The sequence below is a fragment of the Rhineura floridana genome, chromosome 4, assembly GCF_030035675.1.
Source record: "Rhineura floridana isolate rRhiFlo1 chromosome 4, rRhiFlo1.hap2, whole genome shotgun sequence".
NCBI classification, from domain to species: domain Eukaryota; kingdom Metazoa; phylum Chordata; class Lepidosauria; order Squamata; family Rhineuridae; genus Rhineura; species Rhineura floridana.
The window spans coordinates 28555469-28575395 of NC_084483.1; the positions used below are offsets into that span (position 1 = coordinate 28555469).

The 19927-nt window shown below is 39.9% G+C and overlaps 1 protein-coding gene across 7 annotated transcripts in view; it reads left to right on the forward strand.

Moving 5' to 3' along the window:
- Nucleotides 1-19927, forward strand: part of KLHL29 (kelch like family member 29) — a 616221-nt gene that overhangs the window by 71298 nt on the left and 524996 nt on the right. For 6 of the 7 annotated variants that reach the window (XM_061622698.1, XM_061622704.1, XM_061622705.1 and 3 more), the window contains exon 2: nt 14808-14909. The exons of the other annotated variant lie outside the window; for it this stretch is intronic. The gene's annotated coding sequence lies outside the window, so the exon portion shown is untranslated. The remainder of the gene's footprint in view (nt 1-14807; nt 14910-19927) is intronic. 7 annotated transcript variants of the gene reach the window in all.

Consider the following 19927-nt stretch of genomic DNA (forward strand, 5'->3'; position numbering starts at 1 on the left):
TATGTATTGCATACCAGTAGTGGTTGCACACAATTCTAAGAGCTATTGCATCAATGGCATTTGATGACAATTTGGCATAGCCATGCACTTTAATGTTTTCAAAGTTAGGCATTTTTAATGGCAAATTAAGCAGAACTGGAAAGCTTTGTCCTAATTGACAAGGTGTAATCCACTATGTCTTGCCATATATATGACGGAGCTTTTGTTTCATATGCAAACAAATTTAGGCTGGATGCACGATGTTGCACGATGCAAGAAGTGTTTGCTTTTCTAATTAGGTGCCTTCATTCCCTAGCTAAAGATGAAAAGCACTGTGTGTTTGCTTCTGGAAGGAGAATCCCTTTCAGATTTGTCTAGTTATACCTATGACCAAACTGGGGGTGTAGCACTGACTCCAAAAGATTTTAACCAGTGCTTCGTAAGGCAGGCGGGTGCTCCATAAATGAGTTTTATTTACAGATTGAACATTACAATGCATGTGCAGGTGCATATTTCCCCACATATCCCTCCCATATCTATCTATGTACACATCTACCTCTTGTATATTGACTGTATATGTGTGTGTGTATTTATATGTATGTATACACACTTGCATCTCTCAATGGGTTTCTTTGTCTCTCCCCAGCTCACTAACCTGTTGCTAATTTTGGTTCTCAAAGATGCCAATACAAAGTGGGGTGGGTTAATACAATATTGGTCACAAAAAGTATTGCACATAGCACTTATTGAGAAATTAACCTCCAAACTCCGACAAGCTAGGGGTGAGTTGAAAAAAGAAACCTTTGTAGACCCCTGGTACCCCTTCCTATTACATATAAGCCAAACAGCACAGGGATGGGCACTGCCAGTTGGAATGCCTAAACTATAAAAATATATATGTATATGTGTGTGTACATATATATTTATCATATAAAAGTTTGAATGCCCTACAATTCTCTTTCCTTTTAGAATTCTTTATTTAGTAGGTACTTGGTAGGTTATTTGAAGCTATCTAAAAATTATGTCATTGCTGGGGGGGGAGGGTTATATTCTAGATACTGTTTTAATAATCTTAAGTATAATCATTAAGATTCATTCCTATAATTGTATTGTATCAAAGTATTGTATTAAATAATTGTAAAAACTAAAAAATACATTATTAACGAAACAAAGACCATTACTGTCAAGAAACGTCACCCAAAACTCTTGTAGGGGGTTCAGCGGTTACCAACTGGCCAGGGTTTAAAACCAACCCTGCAAGGTAGTATGCTGCTACCACTTCTGATGTCCAACCAGGCTAGGCTAGGAGACTCCAAGAAGAAAGGGTTAAAACTAGACTCTCTGCCTTTGGAGCCTCAAGCTCACAAAATTGTTCAGTAGCAGTTAATGGAGATGGTTATGAACTGGGATTAGTACCAAGGCTTTACTCAAAGAAACACACGAGGAGTAACTGAGTTATACTGAGGTATAACTTATTAAGAATAAAAATAGCAGCATAAAAGGAGAACCCAGAACCATTAAGAAATATAGTGAAGAAATACAATTGGGAACTACAACCAGAATAAAACAATAAAGTTGACTTGTGCTAGCCATGGATTCATACCAGGAGAGTATTTAACCCCACAACACAAGGTACACAGCACACAGAGATGATGCATAGGTGTGGGGCACCAGAACAAAGAATGAGGCTAGCTTTATAGTAAAAAGATAGCAACTAAAGTAAATCTTATTAGCCAATCAGAAGGCTTCTACGTGGGAACTTTCCAATATTTTGTTGGATGTGCATTCCCACAGCTGAACCAACTTGCCCAATTAACAGGCATATCTGACCTTGAAGCACAGGGGTTCTAATGCAGGTGTCTTCATCATGAGATCATCTTCCAACTACCAAGAAGTAGTAAAACCCAACTTTTACCCAGGGACCTGAATAGAGAAACAGTTTTCTTAGCAAGAGGCCTGAGCAAAGAAATTATTTTCTTGACAGTTAATGTAGCACTTTGTTCGTGATCGTCATTTGCTATTTTTACTGACACATTTTTCTCTGTTGTCTCTAATGTGGCTTGGTTGATGTGACAACTTTTGTGGCAGGCTTTTTGTTGGAAATTTCATAAAATCTCAGATTGCTAAGGAGAGAATTTAATGTTTGATTCCTACTGCATGGCGTGTCTAGCCTTTTCTGTTGTGTTTTTTAAAAATCCTACTTCTTGAAAGCTGTGATGTCTGGGACAAATCTGGCCCAGAATCCCATCTCTTATCCCCTAAGATTAGTTTTCTGCATATAAGAGATTACGGTAACTTTTCTGGAAGTTGTAGAAGACACAGTGGATGGTAGAAACGTGTCTCTCTCTCTTTGGGGTGAGTGAGAATTGAAGTACATGCAGTAGTTATTTGTATACGTTAAACTTTTGTACATAAAACATGGTATTTTGAAGGAGTGAAACGTTCCTTAGTTTATACTAAGATAATTACAAGTATACAGTGTAGGAAAAGGGAATTTCAAGCAACTGTGCTGTATGGTAACAAAGCATATCTCTTTGCAGACTGATGCTTTTAGGGAGGGGGCTTGAAAATATGAAGCATCAACAGGGCATTTTGTCTTAGTGATGCCATGTAGAGCTTGAAATTGAATGTGTGCTTCCTATTTATTTATTAAATTTATATCCTGCCCTTCCTCCCAGAAGGAGCCCAGGGCAGCCTCTTGAGAGAACTCAGAATTTTAACATTCCTATTATTCAGTTTGCATTATGTTACTCCTTATTCAAGGACAGGAAACATTTCATAGGATTTTTCAGTGCGAGTTTGTGACAGGGATGGGGCATTTTCCCTGTGATTTTCTTATGTTCCATCCCTTCAGATCTCTAGTGTAGGGAGTTCTTGATGCATGGGAGCATTTGACCAAATAATACCCAGACTGAGTTCTGAAATGGTGCTGATCTCCTTGAGCCCCCTCTGTTTTAACGAGTGTGTAGATTGGCTCTAAACAGCTTTAATCCCCTCTGTCTTCAGGCTCCAAGTGGATGTACAGCATTAACAGTTTCCCAGACATCCAAAACCAAGTTTTATGTGATGCTTAAAAACTGCAGCATTCATTGACTGTTACTGATCCAAGAGATTGAATGTTACTGTGTTTGTCAATAGAACTAGCTGCTGTAGTTTCTTCATCAAATAGAAGCTCGTGAACAAACAAAAGAGAAAGAATTATCAGGAAGGGGGCATGATTAGCTCACACTTCAGTCCCCTCCAAGAGAAATTAAGGGAAAAGTGGTAATGTGAACTATCTTGATTGGACTGAACTATGGCTTTTTAGTTTGGCTAATGTAAGCTTTTGTGGCTGGCTTCCTGGCTGTTAAAATTCAAAGTAGGTCATGGTGCCTCCACTGAATACTCCAGCAGTGTAACTCTTTTTGAAATTTTAATTACAGTGGTGGTTCCCATAACATAGTCTAGTTCATGACATAGCTTACTCTTGCTCCTAATCATTTATATGGACTCCAGGTATGTCTGTCAAACCACAAATGGAAATGAAAGAATGAAGAATGTTAATTTAACTGATGCTCCTTTTGCTGTTAATGGTAAGTATCACCAGCTGCACATCATAAACACTGGTGTTTATCTGCCTCAGTCTGTATTATTCACTGAGGCCTAGCATGGTTGATAGAGGTGGAATTGCAATGATGGGCTGAGCATAACAACTTTTTTCAGTAGTACTACTTCAGATTGTGTTTTTATTATAGGAGACAGCTCAGAAATTTTAATTGTTTTTCAAACTAGCAAGTGCTGATTGTGTCAAATGCTGATAATTGGTTTATGACATAGAGGTGTATTATAAATTAAGCAGAGACCAGCACAGATCATTTGTGCATCACTTACCTGGGGAGATACAGAGTGGGGGAGTTCTTTGAAATGACAACTGACTGGCTGCTGGGAGACCTTAACTTTTATGCAGCAAAGTGTCCATTTCCTGTAAGGTGCAGAACTGCTTAAGCAAAGTATTTTGTGGGAAGTGGACTGTCTTGAACAATAATGATGTGCAAAGTCTTTTTATAATTGCAGAACTTACTGAATAATGTAGAACTTTATGACGCACTTATCTCCAGCATATTAAACATTAATGTTAACTTGGAAAAATAAAATACAGTTCTATTCATCCATCTGATTACATGCATTAAATCTATATCTATTTTTGTTGTATAATATCCTGTTACATTGGCAGTGATTAGTAACGTAGCTTAATATAGAACAGTTGTGATTCTGAGGCCAAGCTCAGCATTTTAAGCCACATAGAATGCTTGTCTTCAGTAAGTCCTGCTCTATCTGGTTCAAAGCTCTATTTCACTAATGGACTTGCCCCTTGGCATCACTTTCTTTCTACTAAAATAGGAGCAATAGGCTTGGATCCTCACCCTCTTTGTACTGCAACTTGCTGTACTAAGTAAAAAAGCCTCTCTGGATGGTCAGGGGACAGTGATGATGTAAAATGTGGCCCAAAGAGCTCCAGCTCAAAGCAGGACTTGGTAAGGACTTTGCTCCCCAACTTGTCATGCAGCCTGATTCTCTATATGCTTTCACAGAAGTAATTCCCAATGTGTTCAGTCTGTTAGGACACTGGAAACCATTGCTTCAACATCATGATGCCAACACAAAGATGTTTCAGTTTTCTAACTGTGAGTCTCTGAAAGAGGAATGCTAGTTTAGATGATGTATTGGCTCTGAGTTCCTGCTTCAACTCTGCAATGATCCTCATTTAGCTGTTTGGAATTTCTTTTTTACAAATATCAAAATGGAAGCCTCTTAGGGTTTTTATATTCCAAGAGAATCTGCATGCTTTTCTGGACATTACAAGAAAGAGCTAAGAAATCTAGAGCCTTGTTGAGCATTTTTTTCAAGGCCTTTTCTGTGCTTTTATATGGCAACTTCCTTGTATTGCTCATATTTCTTTTTCTTCTTCTGGTGATGTCATAAGCTACCTTTTACTGCCAACAAAGCTTACTACAGTGCAGTCATCTGAGCACTTCTATCAGATTTCTGTCTTTAAAATAAAAGAGCTGTGTTGCAAAAAAGAGGCCTAGCTCTTTCAAGCCCCTGCTCGTATATGAGATGCAATTATGAACTTGAGATGGGATGCATGGATTGAGCAAACAAACAAAACTCTTAACAACTCTATTAACACTGTTTTCATTTTCATCAGGCATGGATTCCACCTAATGTACCACTAACCATTATTTTCTCACCTAGTTTGCTCAGCAGTGACAGATAATAGATGAACCCATTACAAATATATTTGACACTGCATCCATGAAGATGTGAAAATTGGAGTCTCTCATCACGATTTAAAATGTGTACTCACTTGCTCAAATGAGGTGGAAGAGGCTTCGGTGGAAATAAAGCAAGCCAAATTGCTAGAAAGACTGCTCTGTGTCATTCAGGTTAATGTACATGCATTGTGTCTTTATAGAGCCCATCCAAGGGTAGCATGGGATGCATCTGTGCTTCATCAAGAGTTCTCATGACCATTCTTTTTTTCTTTGGTAAGAAACACTTAATCAATGAAGAGGATGATGGTTTTTCTTCTGTCATTAATGGAAGGTCTGATAGGAATGACCGCTAGACATCTTGTCTGTGACCTTGGGAATGAAATACCAATGTGATCATGACCAAATTCGTTAATTACTCTCTGCATTACCTGTGTGTATTTGAGCACATATGAACCTCGCCCTGGCGTCTTATATTGAGTTTGCTGTAATTTAATAGATGCGACCACAAAGAGGTGTAAGATAGATTGGTCTGCAATATTGGTAATGAGTGGGTGTCCACTCAGCCATAAACCTATGGAAATAGAACAAATTGTGTATCTCAGCCTTCATTTTCTTTCTGTAAAAGTAATGAAAGACTAAAAAAAAGTTATTTGGGAACAACTGGAATATGGAATTAAGATTAAGTCTTTGTCCTTAGGAAAGGGTGGCATCAAGTAATCTTGATGCAAAATTACTTCTACCATTCTTCCCATATAGTATCATTAGCTAGTGCAAAAAGTCTCAAGGCTAGTCCTGCCTCTCTGGGCTCCTGCGGGATATAAATCAAATAATAAATAACTAATAAACAAAGAAAATAGTTGCTGTTAACACCTGTAAAGTCTTCCCTAGCATATTCCCTTATCTAGTCATGGTCTTGTTCTTATTTGAACTCTATAGCTAAAATTGAACTAAGACCTTCCACACAGCTTACTTATTTTCCATATTTGGTAATCTTACTGCTTTCATTAATGAGGCGTTCGAGCCACTTCCTCATCTGTTGGTGAAACTGCATGTTTTTTCAGCTGTTTTTAAAAGCACAATTTGGTGCAAAATGCTTTGTACAGAATATGCAAAAGTCTTATCAAAGGGGCATCATTGCAAAAACTGCATTTACAGTTTGCTGCCTCTAGTCTAGCCCAATATCTTTTTAGGCTACAACCTGAGAAATTACGTAGCACTCCTTGAGTTGCTAACTTCTGAAAGGATAATAGGGAGAGGGGGAGAGCCATGCACACCACCTTGACTTAGGTTTGCCAGGTCAGAAGCATCCCAAAACCTGAGATTTGAGGTGCGGGCCCGAGTGATGCCATGGAGGCGGGCCCGAGTGATGTCATGGGGCAGGCCTGAGTGATGTCATTAAGCATGATACATTAAGCATCAATCACAGTTGCTTGGAGCATACAGTTAAAAAAAATATCTGATTGGAAATTAAAATAGAAATCTTAGCTAAAAGATGGAGCCTGGGTAGGGAACATTTAATCTAGCCTACTTGCTTTCAGCAAGAAGGGTTTAAGTGACTTCAGGCCAGGCCAGTCACCAGAAGGCCACTGTAGAGACAAAGGAGCCTAGTGTTGTGGAGATGTTAGATGGGGGAGTAAAGATGGATGCTCCTGAAGGCTACAATTCTAAACACACTTATTAAGGGATTAAGCCCCATAGAACTCAACAGGACTGACTTCTGAGTAGATATAGTTTGGATTGTGCTGTTGGTAAACCTTGACTAGGGATCCTCTGCAAAGACATCCATCTCCAAGCAGGGTTGGCAACCCCCTGCCTGGAATGCCCAGACCTTATCTTTTAACGTGGCTGCTCCAAACATCTTTACAGATTTGACCCTTCACTTCAGAAAGAGGTCTAAGAAATGAGTAAGAGTAAAAAGTATCTTTTAAAATTGTTCTTTTCAATTCACTCTTGAATGCACATCATACCTAGGGCAGATCCACACCATTCATTTAAAGCACATTCAACACCCATTTGAAGGACATGAATCCCACCAGAGAATCATGGGAACTGCAGTTTGTTAAGATTGGTGAGAACTATAACTGTGAGGGGGAAATGACACTTCCCAGGATTCTTTAGGGGAAGTTGTGCGCTTTAAATGCGAGTTGGATGTTGTCGGAAGGCAGAGCTGGGGTCCCAATCCCGGGGAGCTGGATCCCGGAGAGTTGGGAGAAGAGTATTCGGATGGATGGCAGAGGGAAGGGGGAGGAACTTCCCCTCTTTGGAGCGAAGACGAACCAGAGGAACTGCCAGTGATAAGGTCGCTTAGCAACGGGGAGCCTGAGCCCTCCCTGGACATTCTCACGCCTCCCCCTCTTTCAGGCTCAGAGCAAGAGGGGGAAGAGGGAGGGCTGCTCACAGCCGAAAAGCAGGGAGGCAGTTTACCATCAGCCCCTCCCCTATCCCCCATCCTGGAATCGGAAACTTCAGAAGAGGAGGGGGTGATGCTTCCCCCCTCACCGCGCACACGCAGACAGCTGAAAAGACAGGAGAGAAGGGGGGAAGGCGGGCAGTACCTGAGGGGCAGTTAAGGAGGAGCGAAAGATTGCGCGCCCGTTTGGCCCCTTCTTAAAGAACAGGCGGGAAGAAGTCCCTTGCTCTGTCAACTTTCTCCCAATGCCGCAGGACCTGTATCCCTGTATTGCTTCATGAGAAAACGCAGTCTTTGTTTGGACATTACCCTAATAAAACACGAATTAACTACAACCGCTGGTCTGGTTCCTGAGTCACATCCTGGGCCTGACAGATGTGCTTTAAACGTATTTGAATCCACTTAATAAATTTTGCCTGCATGTAAATTGTTTTAATTAATTTTTCAAAATGGAAACGAGCTATAAACTGTAGTGGGTGACCATGGGCTACTCACCATCTCTCAGCCTATTTGCCCCTCAGGATGAAAACAATGGAGAACCATGACCACCCCAAGGCATACTTAAAATGTAGAGGAAGTATTGTACAACCATAGTGTGAAATCGGATACTTATTGGGACACAGTATGACAAAATATTTATATAAGCATGACTATCAAATATGTTCATTATTTACACAACCTGTAAAGATATTTATAGTGCAATCCTATGTTTGTTTACTCAGAAGCAAGTCCCAATGTATTCAATGGGGCTTACTCAACCAGGGAAAACTGTACCCTCAAGTGATAAGGAACTTGTTCTTTTAACAAGCCTTTTAAGTTGAGACCTTATCCCAGTCTGTGTCTGTGTTGGAATTGCTTTTTAATATGTTTTTAAACCTTTTCTTTAAAAAAATGTTTTTAAAGCTTTTAAAAATGCTTTTAAAGAAGTTTTGTTTTAATATATTTTAAAGTCTGTTTTTATGATTTTTAAAGTGTTTTTAGTGCTTTTGTTTGCCACCCTGGGCTCCTACTGGGAGGAAGGGCAGGATATAAATCAAATAATAAATAAATAAAAATAAATAAATAAACTTCATTTACCCAACCCAAAATTCAGAATCATGCCACTTTAAGCTGTTTTGCAACTGTTTATACTTGTTTTATGGTTATTGGTTTTTAAAGGGATTTATTTCTTATTGTGAGCTGCCTTGGTTTCCATCACCAACCCTACCTCACAGGGATGTTGGAAAGGCTTCCCCCACACACACACATACACAGGTGTAAAAATACACCCCATATAATAGTTTATTGTCAAACCAGTTGGTCATTGAGGAACATATTTTTAAAATCAGTATTAGTTTCCTATATAATAAAACTGTGATACCTAGGTAAACCCTGCCTAATTGCTTTAAAAATAGGATCTGTGCTACGTTTAGTCAAAGTCCCATTAATTTACAGCACAATCCTAACCATGTCTACTCAAAAGTAAGTCCTAATGGAGTTCAATGGGGTTTACTCCAGGTACATGGAAAGCAAGTATTGGATTAAATACTTTCATATTTCATAGTCCAGGGTCTGATTCTTGCACACAAGAGAAAAAACACCTTGAAGCCATATTACTTACTCAAACTGCAAAATCTCAGAGCCACCATTTCCCAACGTTGAAATTAAGCCTAGGCATGCCTGGATCAACAAGTCACAACCCAGGCTTCATTTATTGGCTACAATCCTGAAAGGGCAGGGTTAGAGCCAGAGCTTGGAAAAGTTACTTTTTTAAAACTACAACTCCCATCAGCCTAGTCAGCATGGTCACTGGATTGGGCTGATGGGAGTTGTAGTTAGAGCTAGGAGCTGTTATAAAGATCTGTAAAACAGATTTAACAGTCGCGTGGGGGGGCAGTTGATGTTTTGGTGTATATCTCGGGAACCAGACCACCTAGAAACTTAATATTTTTTTAAATTGAAGCTGAGAGTCTGGAGATTAAGGGGTGCTAGCTGGAGAACCGGAGGGAACCCCAAAAAGTCAGAGACTCCAGCCAAAAACCAGAGACCTGGTAACCCTACCTTGACTCTTTGGAGGAAAAGTAAGATATAAACACAGTACTAAATAAAGGCAAAGTGTTTGTACTGAGGGTCAGGCAGGTAGCATCCTAGGCAGTATCCAGTGGTCAAATGGTAAAGCCCACTTAAGTGGCTGGACAGCCAGCCAGATGGGCAACTAATAAATTCAATAAATAAATAAAGGTTTGCAGCTATTGCATATGAATAAAAGTCTCTCCTACAATGCTACAGGCAGAGCTTGGAAAAGTTACTTTTTTGAACTACAATTCCCGTCAGCCCAATCCAGTGGCCATGCTGGCTGGGGCTGATGGGAGTTGTAGTTCAAAAAAGTAACTTTTCTAAGCTCTGGACAGGCTATAGCTGGGAGGTTGATTTGACTGAATGCTTCTCCATACAAAAATACTGAAAATTTCTATGTGGAATGAACTTTTTTGTATATAGGAAAAGCCAGTTATGCTTGCCTACATCTGTGGTCTGAAGCAGTACAACCTAGTCAGAGTTGACACCTCAAAGAGAACTAAGTCTTAATCTACAGCAAAGTAGCAGGGGATAATTTGTCTTTCACCTTCTGATTTCTGCATACCAAACCTCAGGGATTTGCATTTTTGTTTTTTCCTTGCTGGCAACCCTATTCATGCACAGTGGGTAAAGATCGGAAAAAAGCTGCTTTGCAATTCAAAACCAAATTGTGTAAGATACAGGCTCCTGTGTCATAAACATATATCTTCTCTGTGTGTGTGTGCGCGCACCTGCCCGCACATGTGTTAAAGGGGTCTCTGGGTTTATATTTGTGATTCCCCCATAAGTAATATTCAAATAGCTTGCTACTGAAACTGTTCAATCCTTTGTTAGGATTCACTCGCTCACTCACACAAATCTTATATTCCGACACACAAGATTTTAAGATTCTTAGGAATATATAGCTTGCCAAAGTGTCAAATGTTGGCAGCCTCTTGGAATCTCTGTGTGCCTGAAAACAGCCAAACTTCCCATCTAAATATGTCACACAGACTGGTGTTTTTGTGCTTTACATCTATCACAACATCAATTTTCACCCTGTGTTTGTTGGAAGGTTTTTAAGGAAAAATAAAAGCGGCTAATCCCCCCCTCTAATTTCACTGCCATCATCACGGTAAAGCGTCTGACCACAACCCCTCTCAAGTCCTGTCTTTCCTGGCTGGTTAAAGCTAGGTGGAGAGGGATGACCAAGTGGGTTCAGGGTATAGTAAATGCATCATTGCATGATGGGGAGGTGCCCACCACCTTCTCTTAAAGAAGCGGTGGTGGGTTTACTCTTTAAAAAAGAGCATTCTAGACCCAATGGTGTGTGATAACTACTGGACAGTCACCAATATCCCTTTTGGGGGTGGGTAGAGAGGGTTGTTGGAGAACAAATGCAAGGGCTTTCTGGTTGATACTGATTATGTGTATCTATTTCATCTAGGTTTAGGCTTGGTTGCAGGACTGAATTTTTTTTCCCATGGCTTCAAAGTCTTCGGAAATTTTACATCTCTATCCTTGGATGAATGAGTGATGACCACCTGTGTCAATTAATCCCCAAAATAAATATTTTTAAACAAAAGCTCCAGTTCTAGACTGTACATAACAGGGTTCTCTGTCTTCAAATGCTTAATTCTACTATGCAGAATAATTTAATCCATTTTTAGGATAGTGCATGGGGAAGAAGAGCAGAGTTAATAAAACTAAACAAAAAATACTGAGATGTGAAATTAATATTTTTCCATTTAAATCCTGTGGGAACTTGCAGTATATGAGATAATACTGGCCTAGTTTGCACAGAACGCTAAGCCATGGTTTATTAAATTATACTTTTTTCTGAAAACTATATTGTTTGGACATGCCTTTGCAACATGCCTGCTTTAACCAATCTGTATTTACTGTATTTATTGATAGTTTTTAAGGATTTTTTTGATGCTTTATTGGCGGTTAACTCATTGTTTCATACATGGCTTAATGTTACATGTGAACCAGGCCACTGTTAGGAAATCTGCTGATGGCATTCTTTTCTGGGTAGGACAGTTTCCAACAAAGAGAACTCTAGTGACGAAAGCTTCTACCACAATAAGTTTGCCAGTATTTAAGGTGTCATAGAAGAGGTGAATATGTACATCTTTAGAATGATTTAAAAATGGTTCCTTAAGTAAATTTACCTGCCTTTCCTCTTTGACAGCAGTAGCACTACCTTTTCCCCTGTTTTGTTTTGTCTTTCAGTTATGACTTAAAATGGTTGCATTCTGAAATGCTGTGTGATAGAATGTGGCAGTGGGAAGGCTAAGGTAATTAGCTACATGGGCTAATGGTCCATGTAGTTCAGTGTCCTGTTCTTACATTGGCCAACCAGATGCCCTTGGGAAGCCCACAAGAAGGACTTGAGTGCAGTAATGCACTCTCCACTTGGAATTTCCAGCAACTGACATTCAGAAACATACTGCCTCTGACATTGAAAGTAGAGCTGTGGCTAGTAGCAATTGTCCTCCATGAATTCGTCTAATCCTCAAGTTGGTGGCCATCACTGCCTTTTGTGGATGCAAACTGCATAGTTTAACTATGTTCTGTGTGAAGAAGTACTTTGGACTGTCCCGAATCCTCCCAACGCTTAGCTTCATTGGATGTCCTCAAATTCTAGTATTATGGGAGAGGAAGAAAAACTTTTTTCTCATGCCATGCATAATTTTATACACTTCTGTCATGTCACCTCTTACTCACCTTTTCTCTAAATTAAAACACGCCAAATGCAGGGCCAAGACAGCTGCTCCATGTTTCCCCAGGGAGGAAGGGAGGAGTGAAGTGCTAGAGCTCAATCTATATGTAATGTTGTATACTCTGTCTTGGAAGCAGTAGGCCTTTGAACAGAAGCAGCCAGCAGGGTGGGGCAGGTGGGGCTACATTGCACTCCTGATTTTTCAACACTGTGTGTCACTGCTGGTTAATGAGAGGGGGAGGGGCAAGGCAGCAGGGAACTTGGCATCGCGAGTGTCAAATTGGTTCTGCCGCTGCACTGCACCAAGCTGCCTTGCCCCTTCCCCTCTCATTAACCAGCAGTGACACAGTGTTGAAAAATCAGGAGTGCAATGTAGCCCCACCTGCCCCACCCTGCTGGCAATGTTGAGAAGTCAGATTTGCTTAGCCACAGTTAATGGCTTAGTACTGCACCTGGGCGCAGCCAGTATTGTGCCAGAACATAGTCTCTTGTCATGTATCATAGTGAAAAACGCTGCGTGTTCAGTTGTGCATGTGGATTTTGCTTTCCTCTCCTACGCATCTAGGAAACTGTGAAACTACCCTACATCTCTGCAACTAAAGTATATAGTAACTCATTTACCTCTGGAAGACTTTTCTTTGTTATGCAGGGCTGAAATGTGTTGTACTCAAAATACAAAATCAATATGTGATGTTATATTCACTTTAAAAGAGAAAAATTATATTGATTCTGAGGTAATGGCAGCAGTTCATTTTGCCAGAATACATGCCACCTCCCATCATGAGGATTATTTTCACATTTACTGCATCTGAGATAGGTGCCATGGATATAAAACTGTCTTCATGTTTGTTTTTAACTTTTTTTTTAACCTCTGGGTACCAAAACTGCATATATTCTTAAAAATAGAGAACTCTGGCTTTAGCATGCTTCCCTCAGTGAAAAAGTTTCTTATTCTAGTTTCCCTCCATATTATGCATATTCCCCTTAGTGCTGCTCTTTAGTGTTATGGAAATTTGTATATGCAGAGATTGTCAGCGGTCTGAGATGCGTGTGTGCCAGTGTGTGTGTTTACCTAAATAGCAGGCTTTTACCCTGCATTTAGATCACTGAGACTTAAGACTTACTAAAATAAGAAGAGCTACTTTATTTATAGAAATACATAGTAGATAGGAAAGGCGTAACTAGTTCTAACTAACTAAGTTGAAGGCACAATGCCCAGACGTGGGTATTGCGCTCATGGCTCAGGAGAGAGAGCAAAGACAAAGATGTCTCCTCTCTCCTTGGACAGGGGAAGAAAAGACAAAGGAAGGAGGGGCAGATAAGCTTCCCTGAGCATAACAGTTTACAATGGAAGGAAGTTAGGTAGAGAACAGCACAGGTAAAGGTAGGCAAGCCTAGCCAGCTGGAGGATCCTGACTCTATCTTCCTTCTGGAATACAAACAAAAGAACCCAAACAGGAGTTGCTCTTGCCCCACTTCCAACATTTAGCTCTCTGTAAAATGTGTTTCCATGTCACCTTGGGTTTTAGGTAGTATTTTTAAGGGCATGTTTACACCTTTATGAGATGGTATAGCACAGTGGGGAGGAGAGCCTGGCTGGGAGTCCAGAGTCTGAGTTCAAATCCCTGCTCGTGTCTCCTGGGTATAAAGGGCCAGCTAAAGATCACCCCCACAGTGAGTGGCTCGGGGGTTACGTGCCCTGCCACCTGTGCAGCCGTGGCAAGCTGCATAGTCCCAAGGAGCCCAGTTGCCCCCCAGCTGGCAGTTGCGGACAAGGAAGGGGCTGGCGTGTGCAGCTGTGGCAAGCTGAACAGGCCCTAGCCAGCTGGGGAGGACTAGCCTCAGAGGAAGGCAATGGTAAACCCCTCTGAATACCGCTTACCATGAAAATCCTCTTAATAGGGTAGCCATAAGTCGGGATCGACTTGAAGGCAGTCCATTTCCATTTACACCTTTATAAGGATGCAATTTCCCATCTTGCTCCAAATCTGCCAGCTGAATCAAATGGTAAAGCTTGTTTTTTGTGGACTATGATGATAGGCTCCAGGTGGGTGGGATTGTGTTTGAATTCTCTCTCCCTTTGTACCAAAATAGTATGATTCAGCAGAAGCTTGACCACTTGATTCTGTTAAATGCATAAATAAGCTCTCATCCAGTTGAAAGCATGGAAGTGTTAGCCCTTACGTTAGTAGTGGATGCAACCAAAGAACCCACCTAGCTCCTGGTGTGCAGATTTTTGTCTGTCTTGTGGGAAGAATCAATGTCCTTTAAACTAAGCATTTGGAATATGAAATTTTTGCTACCAGGGAGTTATTACTGTTCTGTGGTATCTGCTGCAGCTGCAATTTAGTTTTAATTGAATTTCGTCTTCAGAAATTTACTTCTTTTTCTTTTTTCCCCCCAGGTGGTTTGGTTTTATAGAAACCCTCTGCTTTAAGAAGTTGAAATCTTGTGGTTAAGCTGATTGCAAGAGATTGATTTAAATACAGATTCTAGAAACTGTAAGGTGAGTTTTTTAAAATGCAGAATGACTCTGTCATAAATGTGCTTATCAAGTGGCTTCAGCTTCTGAATTTATGCCTGCTTATCATGTAACTTAGTCCACAGTGCTCTCTCAAAGCTGATGTATGTGAAGCTGTATCTGGGGTGGCTTGTCCCACTATAGGACACATACTGTCTTGCTATTATTGCTAATCTGCTTGCCAAGCTGCTGAACCAAATGATTTGTTGGTCACAATGCCTGTCTTACTTTTATATGGGAGCAGTTTTTTCAGTACCATAGCCATTTTTGGAGTAGATATAAAATGTAGCCCTTTCTGGGATATTCTTCTGGGAACCTGTCTGCTCATTGCTTCATAAAACTAATCATGCCAGGTTTGTGGTTTCCCAGTCTTTATGTCAACCCTTCTTTTAGTCATGCTTTTACAGTAGCCTGGGGAAGACTCTCTGGCTCGCTAATGCCTTCAGTTGTAATACCATGAACACCCAATCTTGTGAATTACGATAGTTGATGCAGGTATTGCTTGATTTAGGTACAGAGAAAGGAAAGTTGCCTCTGGTCCATGCCTTCATTAATGGTGATATTTTGGGCCATGTATGAGTCCTGGTTATCTCTGCCTGTATAGTACTGTAAATAGACAAGGAGCCTGCCTTGAAATGGTAAGTGCCTGCTTTGTCCATTCTTGACAGCTGTTCCTTGAAAATTCTTGTATGTTTTGGAGGGCAAGAAATGTTCCCCCCCCCGGCAAGATGCATCTTTAATAATAAAAAAAGAAACAATATTAAAAATAACAATAAAAACAAACTTTAAAAACAGATTTAATAAAATGAAACCAATATAGATAAAAACTAGTAGTCAATTTTTGTACATTCCCCCCCCCCCCAAGTATAACTACCTTGATTGTGGCTCGATGAATCTCATTGCAGTACAGAAAAAGGACTGATGTTCCAAAAATATAAAATAAAGCATAGTTATAGAACAACCATCTCGACTTTCCCTCCTAAAGCTGACATCGGTGCACTGCTAGAAATCTGTAGTCTGGATAAGAACAAAGTACTAGAAGTTAAGGCTGTGATCCAGTGGCGTTAATAGCTTTAGCTATTACCTTAGGGAGGTTATGCGAGTTAGTTAACCAGAAGTGAAACAGTAATTGGCTGTATAGTGTTAGAAGCTTGGGTACTGAACTATTGAATTGGTGAGGTTATTAAAGGCATAATTCAGGGAAGTTTCAACAGTGTGTCCTTCTTATTGGGGCATTGTAGCTTAGAGAGCAAAAAGCATTTGGAAGGAAACGGTGTAATAGGAAGGCCTCTAACTTTTATTGTCAAAGTGTCTGCTTTAACATTCTTACTCCAGGATTCTTGGATAGTTCAAAAAGAACACTTACTTGGTTGGGAGTCATATTAACTCTGTTCTGCTTTTCTGTTTTTTTAAAGAGATTAAAGAGTTTCTAATACCATGTGACAAAATTAGATGCTTTTATCTAAATTACTTGTAAAAATCTAAATTGCTACTTAAAAATCAAAGGCGAGATACAGTAAGGTTGCTAGGATGCCTTGATCTTGTACATTTGAGCTTTGGGACTAGAAACAGATCTTGGAAACAGATGTTAGAAGTATGCCATTATTTACAAATGTAACATCCTTTCACAAAAGCGATAAAGAATGTGTGGAAAGCAAGCTTTCAAGAAGTTAATATTGCTGTGATTTGATTTGATTTTTAAAAAAATCTTTAAAATATACTTCCTCCCTTTAAAACCTTTTGTGCTAATAAAAAACAAAGAATTTGTTGGATTTCTAAGAAAATAAGTTTTTCATAGTCTTTTGAAATTCTGTCCTTTCAGCAGCATTTCCTTTTTTAACGTTATCATTCCCATAAGTCTTCAGTTGTGTTGCCACTCTAATAAGCTCATTTGTCAGCTTCTTGCACAAATGTTTTGCCAAATTTATCCTACTTTTTATCTAGCATGTGCTCTTTCTTTTTAAAACAAGCAATGTTCCTGAGACATAGTGAACTCTGTTTAACTATGGGTGCAGTCAAGAAAAAGACCAGTGTATTAAATCCCTTTTGAGCTCAATGAGATTTTTTTAAAGAATTTCAATGTACACCTGAAGTCCCACTAATGTCAAGGAGACTTAAGTGACTCTTTTCTCTGAATTGTATCAGAGCTAGAAGGAAGTGTGTGGGATGTCCAGCACTTCTGCTTTCTATTATCAGTACTTTTGGTCTTTCTGTATTTGAGCAACTTTCAGTTTAGTCAACTTCATAATCTGCAAATGTCCCTCTGAAACTATAATCCTGAAACAGTTACTGGCGAGTGAGCCCCGTAGACTTTTACATGCATATGTTTAGGATTTTTGCTGTGCAGTGGCTATCAGACTGACACACCAACCTCACAGTAACGTTTTCTCCACCAGCCAGAATCATAGCTGCAGTAGTGGTTCCCTGGAAGAAGAGGAGGGAGGGCTTAGTAGAGACTTAGCTCCATGGACAAGATTCTTCCTCCTCTTTCAGGAAAGAATGAAGGAGAACACATGCTTGGCATTAGTACCAGTTGGACCATCTCCACTGAGATCTGAATGAGCCTTTTGTCCATACATGCAGCCCATTTCTACTCTCTTTCGAGGCATGATTTAACCAGGTTGTTTAACCATAGGAATGTCTTCAAAAGGTCCTGCACACGGTAAGCCCGTTGAAATTAATGGGCCTGAGTTAGTCATGCCCATTAACTTAATGGGTCTATTCTGAGTAGGGATAGTATTGAATACTACCCATAGTTACTTGTTTTTGTCTGAATTAAAACTATGGCTACTAACTTCTGAACAAGCCAGATTTCTAAACAGCTTAAAGTTGGTTTGGGTATTGGTTTGTTCTGAAGCTAGTAATCAATTTCCCGGTTCATATGGAATAAGCAACGATGGTTAATTAGAGATTTTTATATTGCATTCAGGTTCACCTCAAAGTGAGCACCAAAGAGGCTGTGCAGTCAGGTGAAAGTTTCATCTATATCTCTGGTTAATTAAGCTGACATACAATGGTTGTAATGAAACTCCTTGGGAACTCTTACTAAATGTGTTATGGATTTGAAGGAGTTAATTGAATGCCTGGGAGTATGAGTGATGTAAGACTGCCAGGTGGGAGGGTGTGTGTGAGTGAGAGTTCTAAGGGAGGCTTGAATAAAAAAGTTAGTTTTGACAGTTAGGAGCTTTTTTTGGTTGGGACTTGGATGGGAAGGGAGATTGTGTTGTGGGAGTGAGCTGGGTGGAAAAGGGTGGGTTACATATTAGTTGGGGGGTAGGACAGGTAGGGAAGATAGGCACTCTACATCAATATACTATTTAACATCTTGTCTTTTAATACAGTTATTTGGTTCATTTGAATTCCTGCGTGTCTGCCTGGTCTCGTGTGCTACCATATCAGGGTCCTATTCAGTTCCTGTACCAATGTCCTATTGTGCTAACAGGGCACACCAGTGGTCACCTTTTGGGTGGGACAAAGGGTGGAAGGGCTGAAGCTTGTGGTGTAGAAAGCATCTCTGACCCAGGCTGAGGCAAGTGTCACACTAGGTGGGGATTCAGGAGGTATCCCTAGTGAAGGGCGGGTTGGTGACAGTGGTCCAAACTGGATTCTTGTGTGTAGAATGGTGTCATATGGGAGTCAGGCTACTGATGTTCTAAAAATATAAAATAAAGGATAGTTATAGAACAACCATCTCGACTTTCCCTTCTAAAGCATTCTTTCTACCAGAAAAGGTTGTGTGAACTCCCGCAACGCAGCTTCCATCCTGCTACAGATCTTGGCAATCTCTACTATGTATTTTAAAATTTGCCTGACTTAAGGGTGGACTTCTTGTGCCTTCTCTCATACATGTCTAAGTCAGGTAGGGTGTGACTCATTCATTTGGGGCATAGGCATGCATTTTTTATTTTCTCCCTTCACCAAAAGAGGGGATATCATGTGAATCAAGCCTTAAATGGAGTGCCTGGGTCATCTGTTACCTTTTATATGGAAAGCTTCTACTCAGTCTGCTGTGACTCTGATACTATCCTGGGTTGGATCAGTGTTGGGTGCACCATCCCATAGATTATTTTACTTCCTTTCTTTGAGCTGTCAAGCTATTATTATGCCCATTTGACAGGCATTTTAAAACTATTTCAAAAAGACAGATCACACTTTCATTGAAATATTTCACAGTATCTAGTGTGCAGTATGAAACTCGCAGTGATAAATGATTTCAATTAAAGTTAATATATTTTAAGAAAATATTATTGATCAGTGTGTGCTTTTTACTGGAACACAACCCCCTCCTTCTCCCCCAGCTGAAACTCAAGAGATTATCTCATGTCACTAGAAAATGAATTACGTCAAAACGAGCATTGTTTTAAAGGTCAGAGTGTCTGCACTTTCTTTCCAACCATGTTGAGATTTTTCTCAAACTATCAAAATAACTGTTATTACAAACAAAACAAATTGAGATTTTATAATAAAACATGAATTACATTGAGGTAGCAGCGAGAACTACGCCTTCAGCTAGAAGGGGTTGGAAATGAGATTTACTCTATTCATATCAGTAAGGAGCCTATTATTCCCATGAGCTATTTCAGAAACTTTTTGTCGTGTTTTGGGATTAGAACTAACTTATACATATTCAGCACCACACCTCAAATACTTTTTCACTGAGCTATTAATGAAATTTTTGTGGGACTGGTACTCTGTGGCTTTCTCTGCTCATATGTAAACACGGCATTGTGTATTATGAAAACCTTCAAAGGGAAGCAAATACAGTTTTTTTAAAAGGAAAGCGGTTTTATGAATATTATACACAAGAGTGGCTGTATACTATAGACAGCGTGGATTTTTCACATTCCGCCATGTTAAATTGAAAGTACCCCCCATGCCATTCTGCTGCTTCACATAAACTCATTTCAAGGCTGCATTAATAGAATTATAGTTTCCAAATTACATGAATTACTAGTTCCCCTTTATTTGGCACTGGTTAAGCCTCATCTTGTGTACTGTGTCCA